General features: G+C 26.8%; 1 long non-coding RNA gene across 1 annotated transcript; it reads right to left on the bottom strand.

Annotated features, from left to right (window-relative positions):
* Positions 1–8,408: 8,408 nt before the first annotated feature.
* LOC136074817 (uncharacterized) lies at positions 8,409–12,405 on the bottom strand. The gene is made up of 3 exons (XR_010635468.1): positions 11,515–12,405; positions 9,192–9,254; positions 8,409–8,608 (listed from the first exon to the last, which is right to left on the bottom strand). It is a non-coding gene; the product is annotated as an uncharacterized LOC136074817 (long non-coding RNA).
* Positions 12,406–13,262: the final 857 nt, after the last annotated feature.

The raw sequence follows: 13,262 nt of genomic DNA, 5'->3' as shown, positions 1-13,262 counted from the left end.
CCCAATCGAAATCCATCTTCTTCTTAGAATTGTTAATCATCTTTTCAAAAGTTTTTTAGACTTGTGGTCTAGAGCCAGAGAATAACCAGCTGGTTGTACATTCACCTCCAGCCGTAGCATGGAGGACACTTTAGAGGCAATGGTTGCTATAAATTTTTTAAAAACTTTTTTAACAAATGGTTGAAAAAGTTTATAATAATATATATATATATACATATATATATATATATATATATATATATATATATATATATATATATATATATATATATATATATATATATATATATATATATATATATATATATATATACCTATTGGTCACTTCTTCTTTATTGTTATTTTCTTTTTCAACTTGCTTAATTTCTTTCGTTCAGTATTTTCACAATTTTGTATCCGCAAACACTAGTTAAATCATTTTGTGTTGAACACAAAATGATCTAACACTTTAGATTGATAGATCCTTCACTTTAGGTTGACATTAAAAAAATCACTCATTTCTAATTATTTATTAAGCATGTATCGGTTTGTTAGTTTTCGTCTCATTTTTCTTAAAAATTTATTTCCATTTTTCCTTTTCTCTTTATTTCTTTTTTCAGCTGGATCTTTTGACAAAACTCTACAAAAATGATCCTTGTCATTGAAAACCGTGATGCATTTCACAAAAACGCACATAAATATTTTGGTTCTTAATAAGAAACATATTTATGTGTCTTTATAAATATATACTTTGGCTCTAATACAAAATATTTTAATTATTATTGATGTAATTTGTTTTTTCAAACACAATATGTGGTGTGTATAAGTGTATGTTTGTGTGATTGAATGTGTGTTTGTGTGTTAAAAACGATATTATGTTTTATAAAAAATACATTTTTCATATCAGACTGTTAATTGTTCAATTGTAAGTTTAAGTTTTAATTTTTACCTAAATTAATCTCGAAAATGTTTCAATATAAATTTTTATATGCAGAGCAACGTTTTTAAGTTCAGCTTTATAAAGATATTATATTGTCTAAAACTGTAATTAAGGTGTATTTCGTAATTAATTTGTTACATAAATAAAATCGGCTTTTATTTAGAGTGCAAATTAATTTCAAACATAAAAGATAGAGAATTAAATATTTCCGTGATACGATGAAGCTACTAGTTGCCTTGTGTTAAATTTATAGTATGAAAGAAGTTTTCCGTAAATTGTGTGAGAACTCATTTTGTATTAGGTAAACTTTTAATGTATTTATTTATTTCAATATGGATTTTTCACGGATAAGTTTTTTTTATGAAATATTATTAATTTAGTTTTTTGCGTACTTCCCAAGGTTACATTGGCGTATTTAAGACAGTTATGTATAAAGAAAAAGAAGAAATTTCAAGGTGAGTTTCCACTCATCTGTTTTTCTTCGGAAACGGGAAAGAGAACGGAAAAATAATCACATGAGAATGCGCAGTTTTCCTTCGGACAAATGAAAAGTTTTTATTACGCATGCTCACGCGTGTTTTTTTTTACCTTTTTCTTTCCTGTTCCAGTAGAAAAACGGATGATTGGAAACTCGCCTTTTTTGTTTTTTCAGTTTTGTTGTGATAATGAGTTTTAAAAAGTATACCAAGGTTTTTATAGGAAGAGTTACCGAGGTTTTTACATACTTTTGTAATCAATACTCAGTTAGGGTAGAGATGTTGGAAGTGCATTTTTTTGATGTTGCTTTGAGTGTTAAAAAATATATTTAGTTATTTGTCCATTTAATGATAACTTATTAGCGCCAAACCAGGCTTTAAAAACTTTGTAGTTCAAAATAGACTCATCTAAAGGTCATCAATTAAGGTAAAGGTCATCAAAATGATCATCAAAAGAGGTAGATGAATAAAATAAATTCGTATCATCTGAAAACATTCAAAAAATGTAAAGGCTTTTAAATGTTTTACTATTTGTATTAGTATCACCCTCAATTTTTTTAATTAAAATGCAATAGTGGAAAATATCGAAAGCTTTTACAAGGTCAAAAAAGGCTCTACAAACTCAAAACTCAAAAAGGCTCTACAAACTTTTTTCCAAAACATTTCTTTAAATTTGAAATTAAAAAGTTTTTTGGTTTTGCATTATTTTTTGATTTCTGAATTGTTTAACTGATGTCGAATTTTTATTAAGTGAAAAAATACAGGAGAATTAGAATAACTGTTTTCACTGTTCCTGTTTTTAGAGATATATTCAGATATGAGATTGTCAGGATATTGTCTATGGAAGTAAATGAAGTTGAAGTGACTTAGGAAGGTTTATTCATAAATATGAATATACCGTGCTGAAATAAATCGTCAAAGAAGAGTTTGTGTTGTCGATTTCATTGTATTTAGAACTGTCCATGTTCACGTCTCCCTATGAAAACGATGTGAACATTTTTTTTTAGTGTAATTTTTGATAAAGATCTGTTTCAAATAGTTAAAAAATTAAATAATATTGTTACCAAAGTGGTTTAAAATAAGTAGTTACTATGATGCGTTTTTTATTAAGACTAATAATTTCAACATAAATGTCTTTTGTTTAGGTGTGCGTGTGTGGTTTACTCCCAAAAATCCTTTTATTTATTTTTATTCATTTTTTTAAATATTTATTATATTTATTTATATAAACTTTAACTACGCTTTTCCTTTTTTAAAAGTTTTAAAAGAAATCAAAAATTAAAAATTTTAAAATTTGAGTTTGTTGGAGAAGATTCGTTTGTACCCCCTGTCCCGCAAAGTAGGTGATTTTCAACTTATAGTCAGTTATTTTGGAATATAATCGGCCAGTCATGGTATATTTCTAGTCATCGTACATCATAGCACATTTGGCGCATTTTAATTGGTATAATTATAGTTATGAGAACTTTTTTTCTTAAGAATGCAGTCGGCACTTTTTACAGATTTTTCCCGTCCCCCTCATTTATTACTAAAATTATCTCCTGCTTAACCCTTTGCTTATTTGCAAAACTCTTTTTAAAATATTTAGCCATACTTAATAATAGCGTACTCATTAAACCTTGCTAAATCTTTTGACATATTCCATTAGCTTTTTTCTTGTTTCTAGTGTTTTGCTCGAGTAGTTTTTTTTATACAAGTTCTATTAAGTTTTTATTACAGTTCGTTAAGTTACTATTTCATGACACGATAAATAATACAATATAAAAAACATATAACATATCATGTTATATGTTTTTGTAGACCCAGAGTGGAACTTCTTTTGTGATACCGGTCTCGGGCGAAAGTTGGAGGACTTCTTGTGCTCATACTGTACTAGAAGGCGCGAATCCATACTGTACTCGAGACGTCTATGAAACACTTATATCGATAATGTATGTTTACCACCCTAATAGTACAAACCACATGATAACTACTTATAAAACGAATAATTCTGCTCTATCACTGATTTAGTAGAACAACAGTAAATGACTCTTACGTATCTCAACTACTGTTTATTATTTTTTTTTGTTTTCACAACATTTTATTTAACAGTTTTTTAGTATTTTTCTGCTTTGAGGCTCTTTTGTTTTCCACTGGACATCTGTCCATTTGTACTTTATCTCACTCTGCTAAACTTTTTTTAACTTATTATTCATCTCTTAGGCGTTCACTGCTCGGTGCAGCTTCACAAAAATGCATTGCATTTACTAAATAAAACTCTTTACTAAAAAATTTATATACAATGTATATAATTTTTTAGTAAAGAGTTTTCTTTAGTTTCGTATAGTGATATAAATTACTTTATGATTTTTTTTTTGAATTATGATTTTTGTTTTCAAGTTGACGGGATTAATTAATGTTAAATAATTTTAATTATTGTTTTAATTTCTGTATTTTCGGATATTATTTTGTTATGTCGGTATGGACCCCGGTAAGAAATAGAGTTTCATGAGAAATGTTTTGTTTCTTAAGCAATCTAAAGTTGCCTGTTTGTTGCTTTGCGAAAATTATAAATGACTAATTTTAAAATAAATAAATTAATAATTTTTAAGCCAGATTCTATAAGTATTACATTTATCTGATATATAAAAAAATATTATTTTAGTTAGAAACTTTATTTTAAAAAATATGACCACGTAAAGCTTACTACCCTCTATTAAATGCATTCTTATTTCATCAAAATGTTGTTTGAAAGTGGAGTGGAGAAAAACCTCGAAAGTGATCCTAGATATGTATAAACTTGTTAGCTATTGAAAAATTAAACTTTTCTAAAATGTTATATAAACACAAGTTAAAAAAATGTTCAGTGTTGAACCTAATGTTTCGACACAAGAAAATTCAACGTTCAATACGGAATGTCAGCTGACACTTGCTAACTATTTTCTGGTTTTCGGATATATTGCCGTTATTATTATTGGAAACGTTTTAGTCGTTATTATTTTCAAGTTAATTTAAAAAAAAGACCAACCATCGATTTACTCATTTTTTACCTCGCTATTTTTGATGGGTTAGGGTCATTTTTTGGCCCTTTTGTATTTTTGTACTGGACTTTAACATGCCACAAACGATGGGATTTCGGATGGTTTAGGTGTAAAACACTTAGTAAAACACCAACATTTAGTCGTGTTATGACCAACATATCAACTGGTGTTATACTTATTATGGCAGTTGATAGATGCCGCTCAATTATTTGTCCTTTTAAAAGACGTTTCCGAAAATTAATTATGCACATGGCCATCTTTGTAACAGTACTAATATCAGTTGTTTGCGAATCGTATTACATAAGTTCTCTGCATATTGACATGCATCAAACATGCAATACTGCTGCTGTCAATAATCATTTTTACGCTTATCCCCTAATTACTTTGGTAGCAGCCAGGACTACAATTTTTATCTCAGTATTTTCAATGACAACATTTGCTGTGTATATTAGGCTTCATAATTGTGAAAGACTGGTATTTTTAAAGAACAACTTGTTCAATGTCTGCAAGAAAAACAAAACAGTTATGAAAATATTGGTAATGATGGCATCAGTGTTTATTCTCTCTGTTGTACCACGAGATATCTACGTTTTGTACTATACAATATCTTGGCTTCCTGGTGATGGAGGAATATATGGAGAAAGGTAGTTTTTTTACACTATTTAAAAAAATTATTTGTTTTTATTTTTTTTATAAACAATTTTATTATTACTTTGTAAATGTTTGTTTGAACATCTTAAAATTTAGATAAGAAATCTCTTAGGACTTATTTTCAAAATGATGTGTTCATAATTGAATTTGTTATTACACACACCCAGCATGTCACTCAATTTCGAATTTCAATAACATGCCCATCTACCATAAATATGACGTCTTTTCTGTTTAATTTCTTTCATTTGTTTAACAGCAGCCCGGTGTCAGTCAAATTATTTATTACCACCTCAAAGTAAGTATAAACACTGCGCTACGGTACGCTACTGATGTTATTAGTATAAAACCATGAAAAAAGATAATACAAAATTGATTACAAAAGTAAATGAAAATTATTAATTCGAGGAAAGCTAGAGCAAATACAAGATAAAAATCTACTTAATAGCTATAAATAAACTTAATTTTTTCAGCTAATATTTCTAATAAAGCTAAAAAAAATGCAAATAAAGGCTTTCTGATAACTTGGTTTAAATAGAATTCAGCATAAAAAAATCTCTTTGTAGTATGATTGATGATTTAGTACTTATAGTAGCCATAAAGCAGTAATTAAAGCACTTGTTTTAGATAAAATTATTAAAAAGGTAAAAAAAGCAAGGCTTAGACCACATGTTCTAATACCAAGACAAAGACAAAGATTTTCTTGGCCAAATAATTAAATTTCGACATTATGTCAACGCCAATTATTATCAAAACTGCAGACAGCAAGCGCGGCAAAATTAAATAATGCAGCCCTGGTGCAGTGGTTAGAGCGCTTGCTTTAGAAGCAGGAGATTTAGGTTTGAAACAAACTCTGGACATAATTTTGCGTCATGGTAAGGAATGAGGCGTGAACTTCCTGGTTAAATGCACTTCCGTGGTGCTCTGTGACAAGACCGTTAGGTCTTCTTGGGGCACCTAAATAACAAAAAAAAAAACTTATGTTGCATGACTAGACCAAGGTTATGGAAAGAAATTTACGAAGTCTAAAATGCCAAAAATAAAAATACTTAAAAAATACAAAAAATCCCTCCCCATAATTTGAGGAGGCTGCAAATTTTATAAGGTCATAACTTTTGAACGCTGAGAGCTTATTAGTCTAGTTGAGAATAGTAAAAAAATATTTTATTAACTTATATCTCTCACTTTTGCGGTAGGAAGAGAAGGGCAAATATTCTGGGGCTTTTTTGTTCCCATGCTCCGATTATCGCAATGTTTTGTAAACCATTATAATATGATATAAATGTAAATATATAAATGTTTGTTCCATGTTTACATTGAAGTTAGCTTTCTTAAACACCAACAAATGCATGGTATGCCCTGGTGCAACCTCATTATAAGTACACGTCAATGAGGTTTATGGTGTTGTTCTTGAGTTTTCTTTGTGTTGTTCTTAGCTCTATGTAAAGTGTAAAACCTGAAAACAAAATGTTTAAATATTGAAAGTTTTTTCATTCAAGATATCTTATTTTTTAACTTTTTTTTTTTTTATTCAAGATGTTATTCCAATAACTTTGTTATTGGAAAGTTATTCCAATAACTTTGTTATTGGAATAACATCTTATTGACTTTTTTTTGTGTCTACTTAACTACATTATTTTTTCAAAACCATTCCGGTAAAAAACAAGTTTTACTGCATTATTTTTTCAAAACCATTATTCAAAATCAATTATTCATTAAAATCTAAATTAAAAAAAAATATATATACAAAAAATTCCTCGCTGTTTTTGTTTCTATCTTCTTCCTTTTGCTCGTATGTGCAGGATGATCCTTAAGTCAATGATATGCATAGATCGGGATTGTTGCACTGGTCACGTTTGCCATTATAAATAAAATGTTTTTAAAGTTAAGGTGATGATTTTTTGAACATGGTGCGATTACATCAAGATGGTTGATTTTAAGAAACAGAAATATAATATGAAAACAGCTATGTAGTTCTTGCTGCAGAGTTTTAATCATCAATGAGCAAGTAATGTTTTTTCCTAACACGGTAGTGACAAAACAACTGGAACAACACAAATGGTAGTAATTGTCTTATAGTAATTGTCCTAACTTGTTTCACTTTTGATTGAACATGATTTCTTTTTCCCATTGCAGATTCATAGACGAAATAGAAAACTTTAATGTAAAAGATTTTGAAGTTTAGAAACATTTGAAAGGGTAAACTTGAAACTTGTTAGAGACTTAAAATTGTCACGAAACACTAGTTGCTGAGAATGAGAAAAGCAAGCTATTTGTTTTGCAGTTGCATTCAGAGATTTATATAGATCTATATCATCTTTTTTAATTAAGAGTTAATGATTAGTAATTATTAGTATGAAAATACATAAAAATAAATTATAAGAGTAGAAAATGGTGCGTGTCCTCCTACAGAACATTCGGACAAGCACCATTTTCTACTCTCTTTTTTTGTTATATAAATGTTTAAAATCAAATTTACTAATGTGCGCCAGGTAAAAATTAAAAAAACTTATACAAGGTGTATATTGTGTTGACTAACAACTTGTAGGTTATTTTATAAGGGTATTTGTTTTAGGTTATTTAATTATACACTGTTAAAAAAATTCGCCGTATTTTCTCCGTAAAAATTAACGATTTCCGCATTTCATTTTTTCCGTACAAATTAATGGAGAAAGTCAGGCAGCAAAGAGACAGCACTTTCTCCGTAAAATTTACGGTTTCCGTATTTCATTTTTTCAATTCAAATTAACGAAAAAAATAATTTTTAAATCAGCAAAAGACTCATTTTACTGAGTTTACCCGAAAGTCAAAAATAAAAGAATAGAATTTATATGTTGTTATAAAAATTTAATTAGACTTAAGAAACTACTCGCATTTTAAATGAATAAAAATTATACCATAATTTATATAACATCAAACACAACATAAAAAAATTCAGTAGTTTTGAGTACTTTAGCCACTTACAAAACATCTAAAAAAAATATATTTTAATCATATAGACCATATGAAAAATGTCTAAAATATATGAAATGATATCTGATGATGCACAACTATGAGTAGCTCAGTTTTTACTAGTTTTTTTAAATTAAATTTACTTGGCGCGTTTTCCAGATGAACTCGTCATATGTTAATGAAAAAATTATTACAATAATAATAGTTATAATAAATAAAAATAAATTAAATTATAGTAGTTATTAAATGTATTATATAATATTTATAATAACAAATAATATTTTAATAAGACAAGTTGTTCTATATAATAATAGTTATTATATATACTAGAAGTAAGCAACCTGTAATACGGGTTATTAGTAATTAAATCATTTACAACAATAAAAAAACACATTAATAACTTGATATATTATCTAAAAAATTAAATACAAATTTATCTATAAATAACATTTTAAGTTTTACTCCCTATCAGCAATTTCATTGCTTATAGTTAACGACATAAAAACTGCAATAACATCAGTTAAGTTCTTTTTACAACCTGTCATAACTCAGCAGGTACCAGTAAAGGAAAGTCAAGTGAAGTCTGCAAGTACCTAAAAAAAGAAATTAAAAAAAATTACAATTTTTAATTACAAAAGTATTATTTGCATTTTATTGTTAGTAGTATTAGTATAATAATTATAAAGAACAAAAAAATAGATTTAACAGCTTAGTTCTATCAACACAAAACACAGTAAGAATAGCGCATAGCATAAGATTTTTGTAAACACACATTACTGTGTCTCCAGAATAATTAAAAAAAAAGTACTATAAAAAGGATAGACAATACAACGTAATAACACCACAACTTTATAAAATATTTTATTAACTAAAATACTTGAACTAAAAAGATTTTATTTGTTACAATATTTGAACAATCGAGGAACAATTAAATTTATTAATTTGAACAATTGTATCAGAAAATAGCAACTTGTAAGATATTTCTTATAAATGGTCATAATCAATTCTCGTATTAAGAAATATGTAACAAATTTATTTAATTCTCCCTCTCATCTAAGAGAAAGAGGGAGAGAAAGAAAGTGTTTTCAAAGCAGAATGTTAAAAAAAGAAAAAAAACACACAATATATAATAGTAACTGGTTTTATTATGTTACAAGAAAACAAAATTATTTTTACCTTGATTGAAAGATAAATTCCCAGCATTTTGTAATTAAGTTACGACTTCTCTTTGACTGTTGACTAATGGTTAATAGAGTACACTTAACATCATATTAAATTTACAAAATTAAAACCATGTTTCAACAGTAAACAAACTAATCAAGTGATGACAAAGGCAAATAAATAAAAAAAAGAACATTATGTTTGAAATTATAAAAAAATTTAAAAGTATTTATGTTATTAACTGTTTGTTTATAAATTGTTGTTATAAATTGTTATTAATCTAAATATTACTGTAAATATATATACTATAAATCGCTCAATATATTACTATAAATATATAAATAAAAGAAATAAAATTAAAAAGAAAAATAAATAGAAAATTCATACTTAACTTTGTTCTCAAGTGTCTAAAGTAAAATCGAATTAACAGACATCAACACTGTTTGACACTGAATTCTTGCAAGTAAGTTATTTGCTCGCTAAGCAGCATTTCTTACATTTCAACAATGATTAAATTTGTCCTACCTAGATCTATCTCTTTTATTTGACAACAACTATTTTTATGTCGCCTATTACCATTTACACTAATAACTTCGAGCCTAATATTATCCAGTTCAATTTCACTATTATCATTAAACATATTACCAATAATATTACTATTGTTACAACTGAATAATAAATAAACATAAAAGAATCATGCAAATTGCGATCTTTTCTAATCAAAGACTATATTTCAACTTCAAATTTATTGTAAAACTGAGATATACGATTTCTAACCAATGTAGCATGTTCAGGATTGTGCACCAATTATACCATCTCTCATGGAAAAAAAGTGAACAAACCGTAGGATCTAAGTTAGCTGACATTCTCAATAAAACTTCTAAATGACCTTTTTGTCATTCAGAAGTTTTATTGAGAATGTCAAATAACTTTCCTGAAAGCAGGTGCAGGAAGGTAAATAACTTCCCTGGAAGCAGGTGCAGCACCATCTCCAACAAATACAACAGCAACTTCCCTAACTATAGTTTGCAAATGAACTATTAAATTATATAAGCAAAGTTGATTATGATGTTATTGCTTTCTAAAATTTACTGCTAGTGGGTCAGAGATATACAGTTGATAGTGTTGGGGGAACATCTTGATCTGGCCTAAGATTACCTACACAGTGAAAAACTTGACCACATATTTTAAGACATAGCGGCCTATGATTTATAGTTTAAACGACATTATCAGTTAATAAAGCAAAATAAAGACAGGCATATTAAATTGTAATATATCAAAAAAAAATTGATATTAGAATTATGATATAGCTTCCTGTAAATTTTGCAGAAATGGTAAAAATGGAAGCAAAACTACCTTTCTATTATGGCAACATAATGTGTTTCATCAAGAAATTTAAGCACAGCAATGCTAACAGATCTGGCTCATTTCTCCTAAATAATTATAATCTAGAATAGTATCACTTCTTGCTATACAATACATTCTGATTGTCAAGCAGCATTTCGTGCAATTTGAGGATGATTAATATCATCTAAGCTATCTCTTTTATTTATGTGATAATTACTTTTAACTTATCTAACCATGATGTACTAATTTAGGTATAAATGAATTTTTTCTTACCAAGCAGCATTTCTTATATTTTGATGACAATTAATTTCAGCTTGCTTTATTTCAATAAATCATTTCAATAAATTATCAATTATTTTTAAGTTGATAGTATTTCCTCTAATAACTTATTTAAGGCTAATATCAAACATCAAAAAAAAAAGAGAAAAGAAATTAAATAAAAATTTCAAAATATTAATAGTCCTAAGTGGTAAACATATTTACAAAGTGGTAAACATATCTACAAAAAGATAAATAATAATGTTTAAGTAAAAATCAACAAAAACCTGCAATCCTAATAACAAAAATATTATTTTGTAATAAAAACAAAAACACAATGTTGAATCTTACTTGGTTTCTCATCTACAAAACAGTTTTATTTAACTATTTAAAAAAAAAAAAAAAAAAAATCAAAATGCCTTATGTCAAGCAATATATTTAACAAAAAGAATCAAATACAATTACTTTAGAATATATATGATATATAAACCTCTACAATTTAACTCATTAGCTTAACCACTGGTTTACCATTGAGGTTAAAAATTAGTAAACAAAAATTAAAACAATTTATTACAACTATTATTTAAAATAAAAACCTCTAACAATCTAATTTAGGATTTATTAATACCCATATTTTTTTGACAATGTCAGTTAGTATATTTTTATCTAAAGTAATAAAAAGGATGAAACCATTAAACAACAAATTTAAAAATCTAAATATATATTCAGATACCTTAAAAAGAAGCATAACACAACTCTTTTGACAACTTTCAACATAATTTTTTTTTACTTTCTACTACTGTTTTCCATTTTATTTTTTTTATCTAAAAGAAAATTTACACATAGATACAGAGAAATATAAAATATACTAAAATATACACAAATTTATGTAAATACACTTACATGTCCACAAATAACAGTCTTATTTTATTTAAAGAAAAGGAAACAGGCTATAAAAATTAGAAAAATACAAACAACCAGAAACAAACTAACATTTATTTATAAATTATATTAAAATTAAACAATGAACAACATCAATTCCTCTTGAAACTAAAAATTTATAAGCCCTAATCCGCTTGCAGACCTTGCTTGAAAGACCGCGTGGAATACTGATTACCGTGTAGAACAGCCGAAAAATTACTTTAAAAACAAAACTACTACTACTACTACTACTACTACTACTACTACTACTACTACTACTACTACTACTACTACTATTAAATTAGCGTATATTTAGATTATATTATAATTGTTATAATGAATATAAACAAAACGTCTCTAAATCTATTAATGCTGGCTATTCAAACAGCGCTAGTTTGTTTACAAAACTCAAAACTTTTGGGCGATGTCTGACATACTATTTTTTACCAGCTTATTTTTTATAAATGAGTATGAAAGTATATCATCACAAATGACTCTCATCATTGTGCGTGAGCATTATTGGGGAGTAAACCCTTAATTTCAGCAGGCAGCTTTTCAAGGGAACTTTGAAAATATCTATCTGATTGTCTAGCATAGCACTGGTGGATTCAGATGTAGGTCATTTGAAATTCAAGGTTGGGTTAAAACGGAAACCAAATGATGAACCTGAGAAAAAATTTCAATAGTAGTACTTCATTTTAAATGCTACAATCCAAGTTAATCAATATAATATAAAAAATATATAAATACAAATAAATAATTAAATAATTATTTAACAATTATTAACATCAAAATTTCTAATCTACTGATAACTTCGTCAAAAACCATAATTTTAAATAATTTAAATATAGATCAGATAACAAGAATAATAATTAAGAGAGCTTTTTGAAAAAGACTCCACTACAAAAATACAGCAAAATCCAAGATTCTTGTTTTAAGCGAAAAAAGTCTTAAAACAAGATAAAAAAAGACTTGTCCACCACATAAGAATTTTTTTTCTTGTTTTAAGAACTTTTATTGTAAAAATAAGATTTTTTTTTCTTGTTTTAAGAATTTATATTCTTAAAAAAAGAATTTTTTTCTTGTTTTATTTTTATACTAAATTTATTATACTAAACTTTAGGCAATACTTAGAATTTTTTTGATAAATTTTTATTATGACTTTGTTTACAGGCAATATTATTTATTTTTAAGATGATGTTCAAGTATAGCCTACACAATATCTTAGATGATCCTTTTAATGGATTAAGTGAGGATGACATCAAAATATCTTCAGTAGAAGAATCATTGCTTCATTCACTTGAAGTAGTCAAACATAGATGCTTTTCAATTGGGCAAAACACTCCTAGAAGTTAAAAATATTTGAAATCATATTTTTAAAACTTTTAACAGTTTGTTATATTCAACTTTAAAATAAATATTTTAAAAAGGATACACCGACTTTAAAATAAAGGCTTTTAAATAAATTGTTGATCTAGTTGTTCAGAACTGTATAAAAAAATACTTTTTTTTTTGACGGTAAATGTAGTAGTAGTAGTAGTGGTAGTAATAGTACTAGTA

This window comes from Hydra vulgaris, chromosome 01, assembly GCF_038396675.1.
Source record: "Hydra vulgaris chromosome 01, alternate assembly HydraT2T_AEP".
Classification (NCBI taxonomy): Eukaryota; Metazoa; Cnidaria; class Hydrozoa; order Anthoathecata; family Hydridae; genus Hydra; species Hydra vulgaris.
The sequence above is the reverse complement of the archived record's forward strand: the minus strand, read 5'-3'. Positions and strand labels throughout refer to the sequence as shown.